This window comes from Danio aesculapii, chromosome 13 (genome assembly GCF_903798145.1).
Source record: "Danio aesculapii chromosome 13, fDanAes4.1, whole genome shotgun sequence".
NCBI lineage: Eukaryota > Metazoa > Chordata > Actinopteri > Cypriniformes > Danionidae > Danio > Danio aesculapii.
The window spans coordinates 49,478,280-49,499,201 of NC_079447.1; the positions used below are offsets into that span (position 1 = coordinate 49,478,280).

Here is a 20,922-nt window from a genome sequence, read left to right on the forward strand (position 1 = left end):
ATTCTGGCTGATTAGCCGCTGGGCTCGGCATATAGATCATATTTTTGTGTTGTTTTATGTGGCTTTACACAGTCAATTGCCTTTTGGAATTATTTCCTACGATTACCAAATAATATGGCATGCGGTGTGCACTTAATTGTGCTCACAAACCATTCAAGTGGCCTCCATTTCCCAGATGAGTTAAATTATATACTTATACAGTTGAAGTCAGAATTATTAGACCCCCTGTTTATTTTTTTCCCCAATTTCTGTTCAACGGAGAGATTTATTCAACACATTTCTAAACATAATAGTTTTAATAACTCATCTCTAATAACTGATTTCTTTTATCTTTGCCATGATGACGGTACATAATATTTGACTAGATATTTTTCAAGACACTTCTATACAGCTGAAAGTGACATTTAAAGGCTTAACTAGGTTAATTAGGTTAACTAGGCAGGTTAGGGTAATTAGGCTAATTAGAGTAATTAATAACATGGTTTGTTCTGTAGACTATCGGAAAAAAAATTGCTTAAAAGGGGCTAATAATTTTATCCTTAAAATGGTTAATAAAAAATTTAAAACTGCTTTTATTCTAGCCCAAATAAAACAAACAAGACTTTCTCCAGAAGAAAAAAAATATTATCAGACATACTGTGAAAATTTCCTTGCTCTGTTAAACATCATTTGGGAAAGATTTAAAAATGAAAAAAATTCAAAGGGGGGCTAATAATTCTGACTTCAACTGTATATTATATCTATAAATGTATTTGTTTTATTTAAGATCATTTATCATTTCTAATTTTCTTTAGAACTTGAATACACTCCAGAATTTGCTTAATTTTGTGATAAATTCAGCGATCACGAAATCTGGACGGACTGAAATACTTGTGATACTAATGCTAGAATATTTGGCAATATCCGGTATTTCTGGTACTACTGTCAGTATCGGACCAACCCTAACTAACAACCACTCATTCATTTCAAATACCAGCCACTGCACCCATACTAACATACTTAACCACGCCCCTTCAGCTATCAGTTTTGACAATAAACAGAAATTGCGAGGAGGCGGAGCCTGTTAGGTTGTAATAACTCTCGCGAAACCTTTTGCCACAACTTTTGAATGAAATCTCTACTTTACTACATCAAATCAGTTTGCAGTAGAAAAACAAGCCACGCCCACTGTTTTCTCATTTAATATTCAATTTTTCTAGGAACTGTTACAATGCGAACTAAAAAAATGCCGCAGCTTTTAGCTCATTTGGAAGAACACTGAATAAAGCACATAATCAGTACCTGAGGTAGGGGTGGGCGGTACACCGGTGTCATAGTCATCACCGGTGTGATATTGCGCCACGACATGGATTTTCTAATACCGTCAATACCGTAATAAATCAATTATGCGCCTTGAACGGCTGCATTTACATCAATAATAGCTAATTCTAAATAATAAGGCATTCAATTTTCTTCAAACAATCAGTTGTGGTCTGAATACATGTCCTTATACTACAGGGCTCGAAATTGCAACCATTTTGGTCGCATGAGCGCCCGAAATTTAATCTATGCGCCCTCATAATATATTTGGGAGCATTTGTGTGTCTGAATATAATGGTTGTAGTGCAATCTGATTTGATTTTCTCTAAAAACTTGCTGAATCGCTCTACCCTGCTGCTGTATTGGTTCATATTAGCTGCAAACGGCTGAAGATTGAAAAGTGCACAGGTTTGCAAACCTCACCTAAAGTTATAATAATAATAATGGCGCAGATGACAGCGATCATGACATGAGGTAAATGTTGATCCACCAGCTGAGATCAATCGAGTGTTTTCGGAGAAGGTGCCCGAATCTCGATGCGTTGCATTCACCGCGTGTTCAGCGCAAATGTCCGCTAAATATAAAATCTAACACTGTACACATCATCGCCAAAGAAACTCACCTTTACTAAGTTTACACTGAAACTACGGCTCATAATAAAGAGCGGAATTGCGCTGGTGGTCATCGCGAGAATCCTGCTCTGTCTGCTTATAAATTGGTGCGGCTGACTCGCCTGCTTTATTCCACCAACACAGAGAAATGAAGATCAGCTCATAACGAGACTGAGCATTTACAATGACCCAAACCAAAACTTTTAAAGAGTGATAGAAGTGAGACTTTCCTTTGTCCGTTCTTCCGTATTTTATTTTGCTATTGAAAGTAATACCATGATATTATACCGTCACCGTTCAAAAGATGAAGAATACCGTGATATTAATTTTAGGTCATATCGCCCACCCCTAACCTGAGGTAATTATTATCATAGTAGTTTATGCAGTTGTTTTGCTGCAATGTTGCAGAAATAGAAATTGTTGAAATTTTGCACATCGCTGTCACAGATGGTTAACTAGATTTAATGTTAAAAACATTCCTTTTATCACATTTCATGGCACTGTCGCATGTAGTTACAATACAGTGTAATATAATTTGTGTTTTGGGTTGGTGTGGGGACATGTGTCTGAATGTGTTGTCCTACTGATATGTGGGTCTTTATTTTTGCTGTAGTAAAGCATTATTGTAAGAGCTGTTGGCAGAGGGGATGAGAGCTCTGTTAAAGCTCTTCGTATTGTTCAGGTGAGTGTGAAGAGCAAGATCAAATTAACAGAGGGTGTTACTCATTTAATTAGACCCCTTCAGTTTCATTAGCTGACGCAGACCTGAGAGCTGCCACACAGACACGCTTTCATATACACATACATAGCCTTAGTCTTACTGGATAACAGTGTTTTACAGATGGTTGTTAAGGGCCTTTTACACCAAGGACAATAACTATAAAGATAACGATGAAGACATTGCTCTAAAAATCATTCTGAATAAAAAACAACAGCAGGGTTCAGACCACAACAATAACAATAAAGATGCGTTGAAACAATATTGTTGAGATTACGCTCAGAGCTTTTTTTTAGATAATAAACAATATAACACTGTCAGCTAGCCAGAATCCATTGAAATATAAAGGGCTTATGCAATTTAAAGGGCACCTATGATTAAAATCAACTATTTTAAGCTGTTTGGACAGAACTGTGTGTAGGTATAGTGTGTCCACAATCATATTGGAGTGATAGAAACCCAACAAGTGTCTTTATTAAAATTTCCTGACGTTAAAATAGGATCCAAATCCCAGTGATCATGAGGCCCTATATGCTTTACTAAAAGATAGATCTTTAATCTAGTTTTGGACTGAGAGAGTTTGTCTGAGCCTCGGACATTATTAGGAAGGCTATTCCAGAGTTTAGGAGCCATAATTGAAAAGGCTCGACCTCCTTTAGTAGACTTTGCTATTCTGGGTACTACCAGAAGCCCTGAGTTTTGAGATCTTAGGATCTTAGAGGCATCTTTGAGGGGATGTGGCATGTCAGATACTACAGAGCATTTGATTGGTTAAAAGATTTGATGACAAACCAAAGTTGGCGTTAAAAAAAAAGTCATTGATCCATTTGAGCGGAAGTGACAAACTGCAAGATTTGCATGTTTACGTCTTGTAATAATTTATTTATGACTATAATTAGCAAATTTAGTTCATGGGCATCCCCAGATGGATATAGAGACCAAAGAAAATAATTAGCGTAGCTGCTGTTCATAGTGTATTTGAACAAGAGGTATTAAATGTCAATGCGAAAATAAAATGCTATAAATAAAAACAGGACTAATATAAACAAACATAGGAACAATCATTAAAGCCTGTAAGTATTTCTAACAAAATGTCTGGTGCATTAAGACAGGATTACTGTGTCCAACAGGTGGTTTGTCAAGCCCACTCACCTGCATGGAGCACACTCATGCATCATACCGTCATGTTATGCATTGTGTGTATGCTTTACTAAAAAGATAGGTCTTTAATCTAGTTTTAAACTGAGAGAGTGTGTCTGAGCCTCGGACATTATCAGGAAGGCTATTCCAGAGTTTGGGAGTCATAAATGAGAAGCCTCGACCTCCTTTAGTAGACTTTGCTATTCTGGGCACAACCAGAAGCCCTGAGTTTTGAGTTCTTAAAAAGTGTGTTGGATTTGATGAACAGAGGGTGGTACATACAGTAGCCTCTCCCCTTTTAATGGTATGTCAGATACTAGAGAGCATTTGATTGATTAGAATACTTGTTGACAAACTGAAGTACGAGTTGACGTCAAACAAATTGTTGATCCATTTAAGCGGAAGAGACGAACTGCAAGCTTTAGACGTTTATATCTTCTAAATGCGTATTTTGTCCCTGTAGGTTATAGATATCCTTAAAACTGACACTGATACTAACTACTATTTAAAAAAAACTTTATTTTAATTTCATGGGACCTTAATATTAAATATAATAACAGTCTTGAAAACAGGAAATGATAAAAATTAACATAGTATGGAAACTCAGAATGCAAGTCAGGAGAGAGCGAGAGTATCCTGTGCTAGTTTCGTCATCCTTGTGTTGCCTCGTTTGAAAATATTTGTCAAACATAATTTGGGTTGTTGTTTTTTTCCAATAGACTGACTGCGATTTCCTAAATTCATTGTTTAATTAGGTTGATTACACGAGCTGGATTCACTGGTCAAACGTTGCACACTGAGGACATCTGCTGGATATAAGGGCGTAATGCAAAGAGAAAAGTGTAAACTAAAAATAAAGAAAACACATTGGAATATCTGCAATTGTTGCGAGAGTTAATTTAAATTAAATGTATTATATGTGCCAAATATTTGGGTTGGATGCACTGGTTGTTAATTCCAGATTTGACCAATCAGATGTGGCATTACTATGTTTAAACCTGTCTCCCCAGTAGATGTTATTATACTATTGGTTAGACCAGGCCCAGTGGTGAACCTACCAATGGTGGAAGTAGCGACAACCATGAAAAATGGTTTTCAGTCGGTCATAGGGTTTTGAAGTCTGAATAAGGTTGACTGAGTTTTGTTTTTATAGCCTAAATTAATTTAATTAGATTAGAAAAATATCCATTATCTGTTTATTTTAAGATGGTCATTACAAAATAAATAATTTTAAAATAGATTTTCTTTTCTAGTGAAATGTTATGTCAAAAGAAATATGATTTTTGCAGTATTTAACAGTATTGGATATTGAATATTTTCAATGCATCGTGCAACCTTACTAATAATCATGTTTGATATGTATAATCTCCTTAATTGTGTTTGGAAATGTTCATTTATGGCTATGATTAGCTAATTTAATTTATTAGAAGTAAATATATTGCTGTCAAAATTAGCGCGTTAACGCATGCGATTAATTTTTAATTAATTAACGCGTTAAAAATAATTAACGCAATTAACGCAGTTGGGCTTTTTTTATTTCCTGTAGTGGCCGACCTGTGTTAAACGTGCAGAGAAATATGGATACGATTAAGGAAGGACCTTTAGACGGAAAGTTTCATTATAAAACTCTGCCGGATGGTTCTGTGGATAAAGCAAAAGTAATATGTGCATTTTGCAAAGCCGAATTTAATTACCACAGAAGTAATTCGTCTTTGACTTATCATTTAAAAGCAAAACACCCTACCGAAACCATCTCAGGGCGTCGATAATGTAAATTGCAGGAGTGCGTTCGTGGTAAAATGACGAGGTCTGTAAGCGATAAGGTAACAAACGATTTAGTTATTTGGATAGCTAAAAACTGCCGACCTATTAACATAGTCGAGAACGATGGACTGCGGGACGTAATTAGAACTGCATCGGGAGGCACCTCATACGATCTGCCCTCAAGAGCAACCATCATGTCAAAAGTACACACTTTATATGACGATGAGAAGGCACGGAGGATGAACACATTACAGCAGGCGACACACATCGCGCTCACAGGGGACCACTGGACTTCGGTGAGCAATGACAACTACTTAGGCATCACAGCGCACTTCGTTGATAAAGAATGGAAATTGCATTCATTCGCACTAACTGTCTAAAACTGAGGAACGACTGTACGCTGAGGCATGTGCGGATCGTTTTCTCGATGTGGCAAGAGAATAGAAATCGAGGAGAAGTTAAGCACACTTGCCACTGACAGTGCTCGTAATATGGTTGCTGCCGCAAGACTACATCCATTTGAACACCTGCCCTGCGCGGCCCACATTTTGCAGCGAACTGTCACGGTTTCCATACACGGCAGTGGATTTGAAAGTGTCCTAGCTAAATGTCGTAAGATTGTTGGGCACTTTAAGCACAGTCCAGCCAACGCTCATGAACTGATGCAGCATCAAGTGGCATGTGGACAGAAACAGGAATCTCTTGTTCAGGACGTTACAACAAAGAGAAAGAGAAGGGCCACATTGTCCCCAGATAATGTCAACAGACTTGTCTGTCTCAGCAACTGGCTGAAAATAAAGGAGGACTAAGCTAATTTGTTTCTACTTATCCGTTTTTTCAGTGCCAATATTTTGGATTTTATTTTTGCAGTCCTCCTAAAATCTAGCATGGAAATCTTTTTTTATTTTTTTTATTGGCATTTATTGTTTTAAAATTCAAGCAGGACTTGCATGCCTTTGAAGCCAACTGTTAGGTTTGAGGATATTGATGTTTTTTCAGTTATGTAGTTTATATGAGGAAATGTGTTACAAGTTAAACAAAATTTCAAATAAAAAATTGTATTTTGAATTGAATTAGTTTCTTTGTCTTGAGTTTACATTAATTTACATTTAAATAGCCAAAATTACAAGTTTCAGTATTTTAAATGCGATTAATCGCGATTAATTGCGATTAATTTTTTTGAAAAGGTGCGATTAATTAGTTAATTTTTTTTAATCGATTGACAGCACTAAGTAAATATAAACATAATATTACTAAAAATTTGCCTTTGATTTCATAGTGAAATTTGATTTAATCACGTCTCGGTTATATTTATTCCAAGAATGCAATCCTCTTTTGAAATTGTGGTGAAGTACTTGATCTACAGTGAAAGGAATTTCAAGATAACACACAGACTTCCTATCTCTCAAAGGTGCAAAACCCTCAACAAACAATTCTCTGTGTTTGGTGTACTCTGTCTTCAGGCGGCTGCTGACTTAAATTAGCATGCATATAGACTAGCTCTATCAAGAGAGAGTCCAGAAAAAAGCCTGAAATTAAGCTGGTGACGACAACAGGTTTAGCTGTCAGACATTCTTTGACCTTTGAAAGAAATTCAGTGAATTATGCAGATATTCCTTATTCAGGGTTTGATTTACTATTTGAAGAAATGATAATGCCAAGGTCAAGTGCTGCTAATGCATGAGCAGTCTGTGCTCCACCGGTACTGGGTAAAGCATCATTTGAATAAAGGTAAGGAGTCTGCCTTTGGTTTAGAATTAAAATAGTCTACTTCTCAATGGTGATGTGTAAATCTCGTGATGAAGCGAATTAAGGAGTCATTCATTCATTTTCCTTTGGCTTAGTCCTTTTATTTATCAGGGGTCACCACAGCGGAATGAACCGCCAACTTATCCAGCATATGTTTTAAGCAGTGGATGCCCTTCCAGCCGCAACCCAGTACTGGGAAACATCCATACACCCTCACATTCTCACACATACGCTACATCCAATTTAGATTACCCAATTCACCTATAGCGCATATATAACACCCAATTCTCAGAAGAAATCCACGCCAACATGGGGAGAACATTCAAACTCCACACAAAAACACAAACTCATCTTGCTGGGGTTCGAACCAGCGACCTTCTTGCTGTGAGGTGACAGTGCCTCCAAATTAAGGAGTCATTTAAGATATATTGTAATATAAAGAATCATTAGAAGTGATACAATATAGTAGCATAACTACCTTGACATGCCCCAGTTGCATTAGAAATATGCTAATTTTTGTCACAGCTGATTGGTCCAGAGCAGTTTAGCCATGTAGCATACTTTACCATCGTGACAAAACCCAATTAAAACCAAACCACCTTTTTTTTTTTTTATACAGGGACATTGTACAACATATGTTGTGCCAGAGTTAGCTATAAAGCTAATTTACGTTACATTTACATTTACTGTAGTCCCTGGGCAGGAAGTTGTAACAAATTTAGCAGTAAAAAAATAATACATTACACTTACTGTACAACAGAGTGGAGGAACTATGACGTCACCTTGTAGGCGATTCGACTGCTAGCATGAAACTGGTTCCCTCGATAAAATCCCCATAGGATCTTCCCATAGGCTTTTCGAAGGTTGCATATAATAAGCTCTGTGTTCAAACACAGTTCATTACACTTACACGTTTTGTCCAGCCCGATAATCCTCACACGAAAATACAACTTTCATTAATTTTGGGTCTTAAATGCAAACGCAAGAACTGAAAAGCTAACATTAGGCTGTAAACGGACTACAGTGCCTTTGGGGTGCTCGTCTGTGACGTCAGCACCACCCTGCTACTAACAACTATTCAAGCTTGTTTTTAGAAATATGGTCCATGAAAAAGATTTAATCCCTCAGTTTATTATGTTATAATCCACGCTATATATTATAAACAAATAAATACGCAAAAACACATAGACTTACGTGCCTTTTGGATAGTTTTCTTTACATGGGAAGTATATTTGTTTTGCTTTACGGTTGTTGTAAAAGTTTTAGAACTGGATGTTTAAATGTGCCTACATGGTAGCATCATAAGACATTTAAATAAGTGTATCACTCGCATGCGTACAGCCCTGGTCACTGCAGTGTTTGTGTTGTCAAGACAACTACAGAGACTTTTGAAGATAGAGGAGAGACTATTGGTTTCTGTTTTGAGTTATCCGAAGCAGTATAACTTTACAAATCTTGCATTTCACGATATTATTAAATATTAAAATTATACAAATAGCAACACTCGCACACAATACATGATTCAGTCGTTGCCTAGCGACATAAAAAGCGCAGTGCACATCTTTTTTTCTTGTCAACAAAAAGGCTTTGTGGTGCATCTCGCGTTTTTGGAAAGTAAAACCATGTTTTAACCCTAAAACCCAAACCGGCTCGTATTATGAAGTTGCCATAGTTTTAAAGTACATAGTTATTTCTAAAGAACTGCATAAGGGCCAAGTTGATGGTCGGCAGAACGTGGCTCTCTTTCAGTAAACTTTCGTCTGTTTAGTGTTTTCACGTGCAGCTGTTTAGTCCAGCTGCAATCCAACGTGAGGCGACAACACAGTTGGCTTTTGTTGGCGCTAGTTGTTTGGTGTCTGCTTGTTTGTCCCGGGTCTAAAACATTGAAAAACACCTCCAAAACACAATTAGCTACAGTCTATTTTAATTGGTGTGTTCACTACTATTGGGGTAAATGGTTTGCATATTAAAATAATAGGTATAAGCATACTATGAAGCGATGTACTCAGAAAACAGCACGCATTCATTGAAAAACACCTCCAAAAACATGATTAGCTACAGTCTATTTTGATTGGTGTGCTCACTACTATTGGGGTAAATGTTTTGCATATTAAAATAATAGGTATAAGCATATTATGGAGCGATGTACTCGGAAAACAGCACGCATCGTATTTGTTTGAAAGCTAATCTTGTGAAAATAAAAAAAAGTACACGTGTCAGACTTTTCTATGCAAAATAATACTACGGGATGTTAATCTGAAACAAATGTATGCCAAGAAACATATTTCAGATTCACACAAATGTAGACAGCGCCCTCTAGTGGATTTGTCATCTGAAACGTGCATTGAAATGTACCTTGAGCAACGCATTTTACGTTTCACGAAACTTGGTATGATTTTTAAATGAAATTCTATATATATATTGGTAATATTGGTCACACTTTACAAAAAGGTTCCATTAGTAAATGCATTTGCTAACAGTATGTAAGTTTTTGACTCTTCTAAAGCATAAAAATACTATAATATGTTTGTAGATATTTAAGAAACATGCTAAGTGAACATTCTTGATTATCTGAAAAACAATGCGGAAGTCCGATTTTTCTGCTTTGAAAATGTGCATTACGTCTTTGTTTTGGTCAATTAACCCGCCCAATGCCAGTTTAGCCAATTAAATTTCAGCACCCTGAGTTGCCTTGGTGGAAAACAGCATATTTGATTCATTCAGTCAGGAAGGCTCTGTCCGTGACCGAAAATGCGTCCTCCAGAAGGACATTTGTACTTAAAGGGTCCATATTGGAAACCCAAAGGTAAATTTTAGTACAAAAATATTAAAGAGGTGTTCTGTTTAGTGAGTGCGTTTTTGTTATTAAATACGTGTTTTTTTGATTGTTCCTGAGTTTCGAGCCTTTATAGAGTGAGCGGTCATGACAGAAATAACATTTATAAAATAAAAAACTGAAAGAAATAGAAAAAGTTCATTAAAATAGTAAGAATGAGCCATTTACACAATTGTGCAGCATTTTTTAATCAAATCACTGCAGCTTTAATTAGAAAAAATGACTTTTTTCAGTAAATAGTCATTAAACAAACCTTACTGACTGCAACCCCTTGAATAGTAGATTTTTAAACAGGAATGAAGTGATGTGAAACACTTATTTGTTGCATTATAGTTCATGCACACATGATTACGTACCAAATCCCAAAGAAGAGTGTTTATAAGTGGGTATAATGGGCAAATTATGCTTCTAGGCATGCTGAGGTAAAGAATACACGTGCCTTATGATGCTTGTCCAACTCAGAACTGCTCAGATGTACAGCATTAGGCACTGGCAGTTGTAGCTGCCAAAGCTATAACACTTTATTCATCTGCCGGAAGCGACATTAGGCTGTGTGTCGGTGTCTGCATTGCGGTGGCTTTATTTTTGAAGTGAACAGATTCACACTGAAATCATAAGCATTCATTTTAAATAATGGCTTGTTATTCAGCTTTTAAAATTTCCTTAACATAACAGTTTCTGATATAATAAGCAGAGTGAGAATGCAGCACAAAAGAAAACCATTTGACAGTTTTGAATGTGAAAACTTGCAGACAATGGCTAGAAATGTGTTGTTTTGCTGCTTCAAATCATTCATTAAACAATTAAACTGCTGTCATCTTGTGCAATTATGAGACTGGAGCTCAATCAGATGAACATCTCAAAGAAAATAATTGCATTAGAAAGTAAACGCGTGACACACACTCATCACAACTGCAACCTGCTTTAAAGTTTCATTTGTTTTTAATTTCCCCCACAAACAAAATTAATCAGACAAAAGTAATTAAATACACCTGTCTCCGTGGTAATAGTTTCCATGGTAATCGGTTTTTGATTCATTGCACCAATATGTATCTGTGCCTTTCAGACTAGTTTTCCATTCCATGACAAGCTGAAGTGAAAATTCTGATAATAGCTCAACCCTGTGAAGCCTGACGTATAAAGGAATTGTCAGAAAGGGTATTTTAATTTAACATAATTGTGTTTTGGGCTTTTAGACTTGAGTCTAAAGATTTTCATGCATTATCAAGTCCAGTAAGTGTTAATCTAGAAATATTACTACAGTGCATCCGGAAAGTATTCACAGCGCTTCACTTTAAGCATTTTTTTTGGTACAGTCTTACTCTAAAATGGATTGAATTAATTTATTTCCTCAATTCTACACACAATACCCCATAATGACAAAATGAAAAATTATTTTTTGAAATTGTTGCAAATTTATATTAAAAAACCCCCCAGAAGAATCACATGTACATCAGTATTCACAGTCTTTGCCGTGAAGCTCTAAATTGAGCTCAGGTACATTCTGTTTCCACTGATCATTCTTGAGATGTTTCAGTAGCTTCATTGTAGTTCACCTGTGGTCAATTCAGTTGACTGGACATGATTTAAAAAGGCATGCATCTGTCTATGTAAGGTCCCAGGGTTGATAGTGCATGTCAAAGCACAAACCAAGCATGAAGACAAAGGAATTGTCTGTAGATAAGGCTGGGGAAGGTTACAGAAAAATGTCTGCTGCTCTGAAAGTTCTAATAAGCACAGTGGCCTCCATCATCCGTAAGTGGAAGATGTTTGAAACCACCAGGACTCTTCCTAGAGCTGGCCGGCCATCTAAGCTGAGTGATCAGGGAGAAGGGCCTTAGTCATGGAGGTGATCAATCCGATGGTCACTCTCTCTCAGCTCCAGAATTCTTCTATGGAGAGTGGAGAACCTTACAGAAGGACAACCATCTGAGCAGCAATCCACCAATCAGGCCTGTATGGTAGAGTGGCCAGACGGACACCACTCCCCACCTAGAATTTGCCAATAGGCATCTGAAGGACTCTCAGACCATAAGAAACAAAATTCTCTGGTCTGATGAGACTAAAATTGAACTCTTTGGAGTGAATGCCAGGTGTTACGTTTGGAGAAAACCCAGCACCGCTCTTCACCAGGCTAATTCCATCCCTACAGTGAAGCATGGTGGTGGCAGCATCATTCTGTGGGGATGTTTTTCAGCAGCAGGAACTGGAAGACTAGTCAGGATAGAGGGAAGGTTGAATGCGGAAATGTACAGAGACATCCTGAATGAAAACCTGCTTCAGAGTGCTCTTGACCTCAGACTAGGGCGACGGTTCATCTTCTAGCAGGACAATGACCCAAAGCACACCGCCTAAATATCAGTGGAGTGGCTTCACAACAACTCGGTGAATGTCCTTGAGTAGCCCAGCCAGAGCCTAGACCTAAATCCTATTGAACATCTCTGGAGAGATCTGAAAATGGGTATACACTGATAGAGCTTGAGAGGTACTGCAAAGAGGAATGGGCAAAAATTCCCAAAGACAGGTGTGCCAAGATTGTGGCATCATATTCAAAAAGACTTGATGATGTAATTGCTTACAAAGGTGCATCAACTAAGTATTGAGCAAAGGCTGTAAATACTGACGTACATGTGATTTTTTTTTTTAAATTTTTTTTTTTATTATTATTATTATTTATTTATTTTTTTTTAGGTTTTTTATTTGTAATAAATTTGCTACAATTTTAAAAATCTTTTTCCGCATTGTCATTATGGAGTATTGTGACAATTTTTCATAACTGTAACAAGAGGCATTTCAGTCATAACTTAACATTAAAACAGCTATCATAACAATATTAATCAATATGTGGGCCTTTCTGGATTCTCTGAAGCTGTGGAACTTAAAAATGTAAAACAGGAAGCACATTAGGACCGTTATTATTGTTTACATTCTTCAAAATGGTCTATAAAATATGAAACTTTAGGCGTTGTTGACTCAGAAACTCTTGAAAGGCTGCAAGAGCGTACAGGGCAAGAACAGGGAAGCTAAGGTTACACGAGCGTGTTGTAAACGTCATGATGACTAAGTCGGTGTCACATCAGTTCCTCCACGTTTTGGCAGATGCTGTTCGGCAGCAGCTGCCCGTTGCCACATGCGCAGTGTGCGGGCCAGAGAGAGCGACCTCAAGATCAAACGTCTGGTACACATTGAGCTGACAGCGTCCAGACACAACCACTGACTCCTCTCAATCTGTCACACACATACACGACAGCTACTTCCGTAACTCAGACTGTCCCTTCCACTGCTCTATGTCTGTCTGTGTTTGTGTGTGTGTGTGTGCATGTGTGCGTATACAGAATTATTTGCCCTCCTGAATTATTAGCCCCCCCCTCCTGTATATTTTTTCCCCAATTTCTGTTTAACTGATTGAAGATTTTTTTAAACACATTTTAATCATAATAGTTTTAATAACTCATTTCTAATAACTGATTTATTTTATCTTTGACATGATGACAGTAAATACTATTTGACTAGTTATTATTCAGGATACTAGTATTCAGCTTAAAGTGACATTTAAAGGCTTAACTAGGTTAATGAGGCAAGTTATTGTATAAGTGTGGTCTATTCTGTAGACAATGGGGATGCAACGGTTCTCTGTAAAAAAAGGTATTGCCCCGTTGTTCTCTCACGGTTCGTAGCACCCTGTGATCCGATGTTCAGAATATGCATTATTATTATTACTATTGTTTTGTTAATAAAAACAACTGCAACAAAGCAGTTCCGGATTTGTACGCTTCCTATTACTTTTCCCATCCATTACACGTGCGAAGACTTGTCCAATCACCTCTTAGTATGTAAATCTGTTGTTGACATCACATTTCTTCACGTGTCAGTGTGTGCGTGCGGAGTTTCTGTGGGTTTCAGCATGGCAAGTGAAGGAGATAAAGCGCAAATGCTGAGGTGAGGCCAAATCACAGCGCATTGCTGTCAGTGTATTAACAGACGCTCAATAAAAATTCAGACAGACACAGAACAGGGGGGGCAAGTCGGAGCACTCACTCTGGACCCCTGGTGCTCTGAGCTTGTTGGGAAAATTCCAAAGTGAACCAAAACAATCGATTACAATTGGCTTAAGATTGGCAATCAAAATTCGGGACGCTGCAACCTGCAGAACCTTGGAAGTAAAACAAAAAAATAGATCAGTGATCTGTGGTCACTAACAGGCAGATCGAGGTCTGTGCACAGACACAGAGGCATCCCATATGGATGCTGACATACAACAGGTCTGTAACTTCAGTCCCGCTCCCTCTGGGTGTTCTTCTGCACCCGATTGTTTCTGCTATTCACTCTGTTTATCTGCTGCCTGCTAAGAACAGTTTTCTTCTTGACTGACTGTTCCCAATGAATTAAGAGAGAAGAGCCGAACGCTCTCTCTTTGCTTGTTTCATTCACTACGATGACGCCAAGTGAAACGGAACTCTCTGAAATCATAATGAAATCATATATAAATCATAAATAAAAATGCGTTGTTGCCTTGGTAATGCAAGCACAATGTAAACAGAAGTAATCAATACTTTAAAAGTGCTCAATTATTAAGATATGTTGGCATAATTATTATCTGCATAATTGGTTGAGACTATTGAGTCGAGATGTAAAATAGAAATGGGGGATATTTAAGATTTTTTTTAAGCAATTTATTTGAACATATGTTTTTCAAAAGTAGTGCCCTACTTTTATTTATTGAACGCGAGAACATGCAAATCTACAGTCATATGTGTGAAGCCGTTGCATTGTCAGATGTCAGCACAACCCATACTGTACTGAAACTGTGACCATAAAACCGTGATGCATACCGAACCGTGAGTAGATTGAACCGTTGCACCCCTAATAGACTATCAAAAACAAATATAGCTTAAGGGGGCTAATAATACTGACCTTAAAATGGTTTGAGAAAAATTAAAAACTGCTTTTATTCTAGCTGAAATAAAACAAATAAGAATTTTTTCCAGAGGAAAAAATATTATAGGAAATACTGTGAAAAATTCCTCACTTTGTTAAACATTTAGCAAAATATTTGAGAAATAAAAAAAAAAATCACTGGAGGGCTAATAATTTTGACTTGTACATGTCTGTGAGTGTGTGTGTGTGTGTGTGTGTGTGAGTGTGCGCATTTTGTTTATCTCTGACCCGGAGCCCATGTGACCAGTGCCGTGTTTGCCAGCATTCGAGGAGCAGAGGGGCTGATGGGATTACATGGCGATCAACAGAGCTGGATTTAGACCTTTGTGGGGGAAGCTGTCTTTGTGTAGACATTGCGCACTGAAGACCAGAAGAAAGCTGCATCACTGTTGGTGCTAGATTAGTTCATCAAGCTGGCTTGTGGAAATCTGTCATGCTTCGTTGATGTTTGAAGTGCATTAAACACAAAGTTGTGATTATGATTTTTCAATCAGTCAAGGTGAAAGACTTTACCCAGAAGATGTTTTGGTGGTGGTTAAAAGAGTGGTCCACTATAATATCATATTTTAAACTTTAGTTGATGTGTAATGTAGCTGTGTGAACATAAACAACATCTCTGAATGTAAGACGCTTAAAGTTCAATGCAAACTTAGCTTAGCAAAGGCTTAGCTTAGCAAAGCCTACAGCGAACGAAGTTTGGGGACTACAAAAAATACATCCGGGCTAGTGAGATCATAAACACTTCAGGTTATGCGCATACACTCCGCGCATCAAAGGGGCATGGTCAGAGGCATGTCTAGAGGTGCTGTATCAGTTAACTAGCGACTACACTGACTGACAGTATTTACACAATTGCAACGCGTGTGCTAGTAGTGGCGTGACGCTTCCTACCGACGTGGAGTTGATCCACGAATCACAGCACATTATGTTAGATGACCAATCAGAGCCTCTTAAGCAGGGGTCACCAATCTCGGTCCTGGAGGGCCGGTGTCCCTGCAGGGTTTAGCTCCAAATTGCCTCAACACACCTGCCTGGATGTTTCAAGTATACCTAGTAAGACCTTGATTAGGTTGTTTAGGTGTGTTTGATTAGGGTTGGAGCTAAAATCTGCAGGACACCGACCCTCCAGGAACAAGTTTGGTCACCCCTGCTCTTAAGGGTGGGCTCTTGGAGGAACTAGGAAATATGATAATCGTTTTCATGTTAGCTAAGATATAGCTGTTAGTAAGATAAATTAATTAATAATGTGATTTTCTACAAATGAAGTATGAGCACACACACATTGCTTTGCGACTTATAAATCAACCAAACCTTAAAAATACACTCTGGACCACCTTTTTAATAGAAAATTTGCTCTTGAGGACAAGATAAGCTATCTAGATTAGTGTTATCCACGTTGTCTAGGTTAACTGCTTCAAATATTCAGTGTTTTGTTATTTAGTTGCAGGTAGACTTGAAACATATATATAGTCATCTACTTCAGGGATTCTCAACCGGTGAGCCGCCGCTCACTAGTGGGCTCCAGCGATCCTGCAGATAGCTTAAAATTACCTCTCAATATTATACTGTGATTTTTGGATTTCATTAATAATATGCTATATTAAAATGATCAAAATAATGCACTGTTCTCTGATTGATTACTTCAAACTCGGTGCAAAAACAGACTCATGATTGCGTCTGCAACTAGTACACGCATGTCGGTTCATCTACAAACTATGCATGAAGTGAAAGTCTCTTTTTCAAGAGTCTCAAACAGCCTTTTGTATGGGACACGGTTGATTGCCTTTTCCAAGTCCACAAAACACATGTGGACTGGTTGGGCATACTCCCATGAACCCTCGAGCACTCTGGTGACCCTCACTGGAGCTGAGAGCTTGTCCAATGTATCACGGCCTGGACGAAAACCGCATTGTTCCTCCTGAATCCTAGGTTCAACCATTGGCAGGATCCTCCTCTCCAGTACCCTGGCATAAACTTTTCCAGGGAGGCTGAAAACATTGTGTCCACCAGTCTCTTTAGGTGAGGTTAAAATTAAATCAAACAAATTAATAAATGGCAAAGCTCTTGATTTACCTGTCAATCTACGTTCCTACTCTCACCTATGGCCATGTGCTTTGGGTCATGACTGAAAGGACGAGATCTCTGATACAAGCGGCAGGGTGGCAGGGCGCACCCTTATAGATTGGGTGAGGAGCTCTTTCACTCGGGAGGAGCTCGGAGTAGAGCCGCTGCTCCTCCACATTGAGAGAAGTCAGCTGAGGGGGCTCAGGCATCTGTTTTGGATGCCTCCTGGATGCCTACCTAGGCAGGTGTTTCAAGCATGTCCCTCCAGGATGAGGCCTCAGGGAAAACCCAGGACATGCTGGAGGGACTGGTATGTCTCTCTGCTGGCCTGGGAACGCCTCAGGATCACCGGTAGGAGCTGGAGGAAGTGTCTGGGGAGAGGGAAGTCTGGGGTTCTCTCCTAAGACTGCTGCCCCCGCAACCCGGCCCCGGAAAAACAGTTTAAAATGAATGAATGAAATTATAAATGACTATAAAAATGATATGGTTGTTAGACTTGCACTTTTTTGTGCTGTCAGTTGTCTTGTGTTTATATAGGTCTGTTGTTGTGTGTGCCACGTTTGTATTGTATTTGGGGGTCGCGAGTCACTGGCATTGTTTGATTTAGGGGTTGCGGGCTGAAAAGTTTGGGAATCCCTTTCTTAAAGAATGCTTGTATGAATTGGTTGGCTTGATTAGTCCAATAAATTCCTAACATTACCTTCTCTTAAGTAATCTCACTAAATTAGGCCATTAAATTGATGGCCCTTAAAAAAAACACTCTCGTTTGTTCGTCAGTGTGATTTCCCAGTAATTCTAGATCATTTCCCATCATGTTGTGTCCTGCTGCGCAAATGCTCCTCTATACATAATTGTAAGTTTTACGCCTTAATCTGATTCCGATGCTTTCATGCTAGTCAAAAGCCAGACACCATTAGCCAAAGTGCAGGCCTGCTGAGCATGAGCGTCTGGTCTTCAAGTGAAGTATGGGAAGAGTTTCTGAAAGGCCCTTTGAGCTTTAAGCTGCTTTTACAGCCAACTTGGGGTTTCTTCAGCCAGTGCTAAATCTACATCTTTTCTACATTCTTGATTAAAGTATTGCACCTCTATGAACACGGCAAATGTTTACTGGCATCAATCACAGTGATGGGCCTGGGAAAAAGAGGCTGTTGTGTTTGAGACCTTCAGTCTGTCTGTCTGTGTGTGTGTGTGTGTGGTGTTCTTATCTTGTTTTCCAATGGAGCTGTACAGGAATTCAGAACAGCAGTCGTGCTTCGCTAAAACAGCCGTGTAATTGATTTTCTAGGGGGTTTTATTGCTTCTGCAGTGTTTTCTTCGTTGTGGTCAGCTGGCTCCTCGACTCTAAGCAGAGTTAAGTGGATTAGATGGCATTCAGTGTTTGTTATTGCATTTTTATGCATATTTAAAAGATTAAACTTTTTTCTAAATTGTTAGCATCAAGGCTAATCCATGCCCTTAGCAGTATGTGTGTCAAGCTCATGTAGGAATTAAGAGTTTGTCAAGTTCCAATACTACTCCCTTTGGATTTCAGAAAAACTATAGAATACACAAGACATGTCACTTGTATTGTTGTGAATAGGGAAAAGTGTAATGCTTCAGTCACACTAGAGTTTGTGTATGCGAAATTCAGTTGTGGGCGCTGGGAAAAGGGGCAGAATTAAAAAAGATGATTAGCCGTCAAAAAAAGCGAGCGATTGGTCCATGTTTTAAAGTGCTGTCCAGAGAGGTCATGTTTTGATCTTCGATTGGTCTCACGCAATCATGTGATGCGATTTCTCAGGTCGGAGTTTCAAGCTTAAACTATCCAATGCACTGAACTGCAAAACTTGTCACACAAGCTTACGTCTGACGCATTTGTGTGCGTATGAATGGAAGTCTATAGGGAGAAAAATCCAGTGTGACCTCAGCTTTACAGCCAATTTGACGAATGAAGCCCCGCCTTCTAGTACAAGAGCCAATCATTGATCAATATATGATTCCCTGGGAATATATTTTTTGTTTATTCTTTTTTTGTGTTTTTGGTTTTGGTTTGCGTTTTGGTTTGGTTTAATTTGGGTTTTGTTTTGGTTTGGTTTTGTTTTTGGCATTCGGTTTGGGTTTTGGTTTTTGGTTTGATTAATTAGGTTTTTGGTTTGGTTAAGTTTAGTTTGGGTTTTTGGTTTAATTTGTGTTTTGTTTTTAATTTGGTTTTGTTTTGGTTTGGTTTTTGATGTTCGGTTTGGGTTTTGGTTTTTGGTTTGGTTTAATTAGGTTTTTGGTTTGGGGTTTGGCTTGGTTTAGTTTGGGTTTTTTGGTTTAGTTTGTTGTTTGGTTTGGTTTTGGTTTGGTTTGGGTTTTTGGTTTAGTTTGGGTTTTGTTTTTTTTGTTTGGTTTGGATTTAGTTTGATTTTTGGTATGGGTTTTGGTTTAGTTTTGTTTGGTTTTTGGTGTTTTTTTTTTGTTTTTAGTTTGGATTTTTGATTTGGATTGTGGTTTCAGGCTTTTGGCTTAGTTTTCGGTTTGGGTTTTGGGGTTTGGTTTGGTTTGGTTTAGTTTGGTTTTTGGTTTGAGGTTTAGTTTAGTTAGATTTTTGGTTTGGGGTTTTTTGTTGTTGTTTTATTCATTTACATTTGTTTTTACAACAGTGGGATGCTTTTATTTTTATTTGTTCTTTTTAGTGTTATTTCTTTTTTTGTTGTTTATTTTTTATTTATTTTTTGGTTCCTTTATCATGCAGCCCTATTGGAAATTATTATTATTATTATTATTATTGGGAATTTTAAGTAAACAAGAATAAATTATAATTTCATTGAATGCTAAAATATTTTTATTATTATTCCTTTTGTAATTATTAATATTATTAATAATAGTAATATTATCATTATCAGTTGTATTACTATTAAAGTTTTTAATTAAAATATAATTTAAATTATTTCATATTGCAACAGTAAAAAAAAATACATTGTTTTCCGACTGCTACTTATGTATGTATGTATGCATGTTTGTTTGTTTGTTTGTTTGTTTGTTTGTTTTTTCTTATTGTAAACCTAAAACTGAGAAATTATCACTTCGGTTTGAACGTTACATTGAACAATTACTTTTTAAAATGTATTTATTAGTCTCTTTATTCTTCATCAGTACCAAACAGTAAGAATAAAATACCCTGGTCTCAAACTCTGCTGGCGAATCTTCAGAGTGGATCTGCTTAGACAAGAACCGGCTGGCAAAGAAAACACTTGCTCTTGATTCACCATCACACACACACAAACACTTCAGCTTGGACTCTCTGCTTGTTCTTGCCATTTTTCTCCCCCTCCGAAACCTCACAGAGACTCGTCATGGGCCAGGCAGTTTGTTTGGTGTACAGCGTCCAGGGAATATCAGTCTTTCCGCAGCGCTGTCCTTCACATCCATTAATCAAGCCCGCTTTCTCCTGAGCACACCTTAATTAGCATCTAACCGCTTTATGCCCATGCCCAGGCCCACGGGGACCGAAGGGGTCGACGCTTTACTGAGCGAATCACTGAGTGTGAATGCAAAACACTGAGGCAGACGTTCATTTGAGACACACTCCGACTGTCCCTCGGGCCCTGCCGAGTCTTCGCTGACACTTAATCCCAGGCCCGGATGATTGGCAGCCAGTGACGCTTGTGTTTTTCCATCCACCTGCTTTTGTTTCAGGTCATCGATAGCCCTGAGGTGCACATGCGGAGCGGGAGGACGAGGAGCGAGACGAGCGCTAGATTGAGTTTCCGGAGGGACCCATTGGGGCGATGAGTCTAGAGAAGACGGCATCACACGCCAGGTGAGCGAACACGCCATAC

The 20,922-nt window shown here is 38.2% G+C and overlaps 1 protein-coding gene across 1 annotated transcript in view; it reads left to right on the forward strand.

The window, feature by feature from the left end:
- Positions 1-20,922, forward strand: part of tjap1 (tight junction associated protein 1 (peripheral)) — a 149,617-nt gene that overhangs the window by 34,780 nt on the left and 93,915 nt on the right. The window contains exon 2 of the mRNA XM_056471493.1: positions 20,780-20,903. The gene's annotated coding sequence lies outside the window, so the exon portion shown is untranslated. The remainder of the gene's footprint in view (positions 1-20,779; positions 20,904-20,922) is intronic.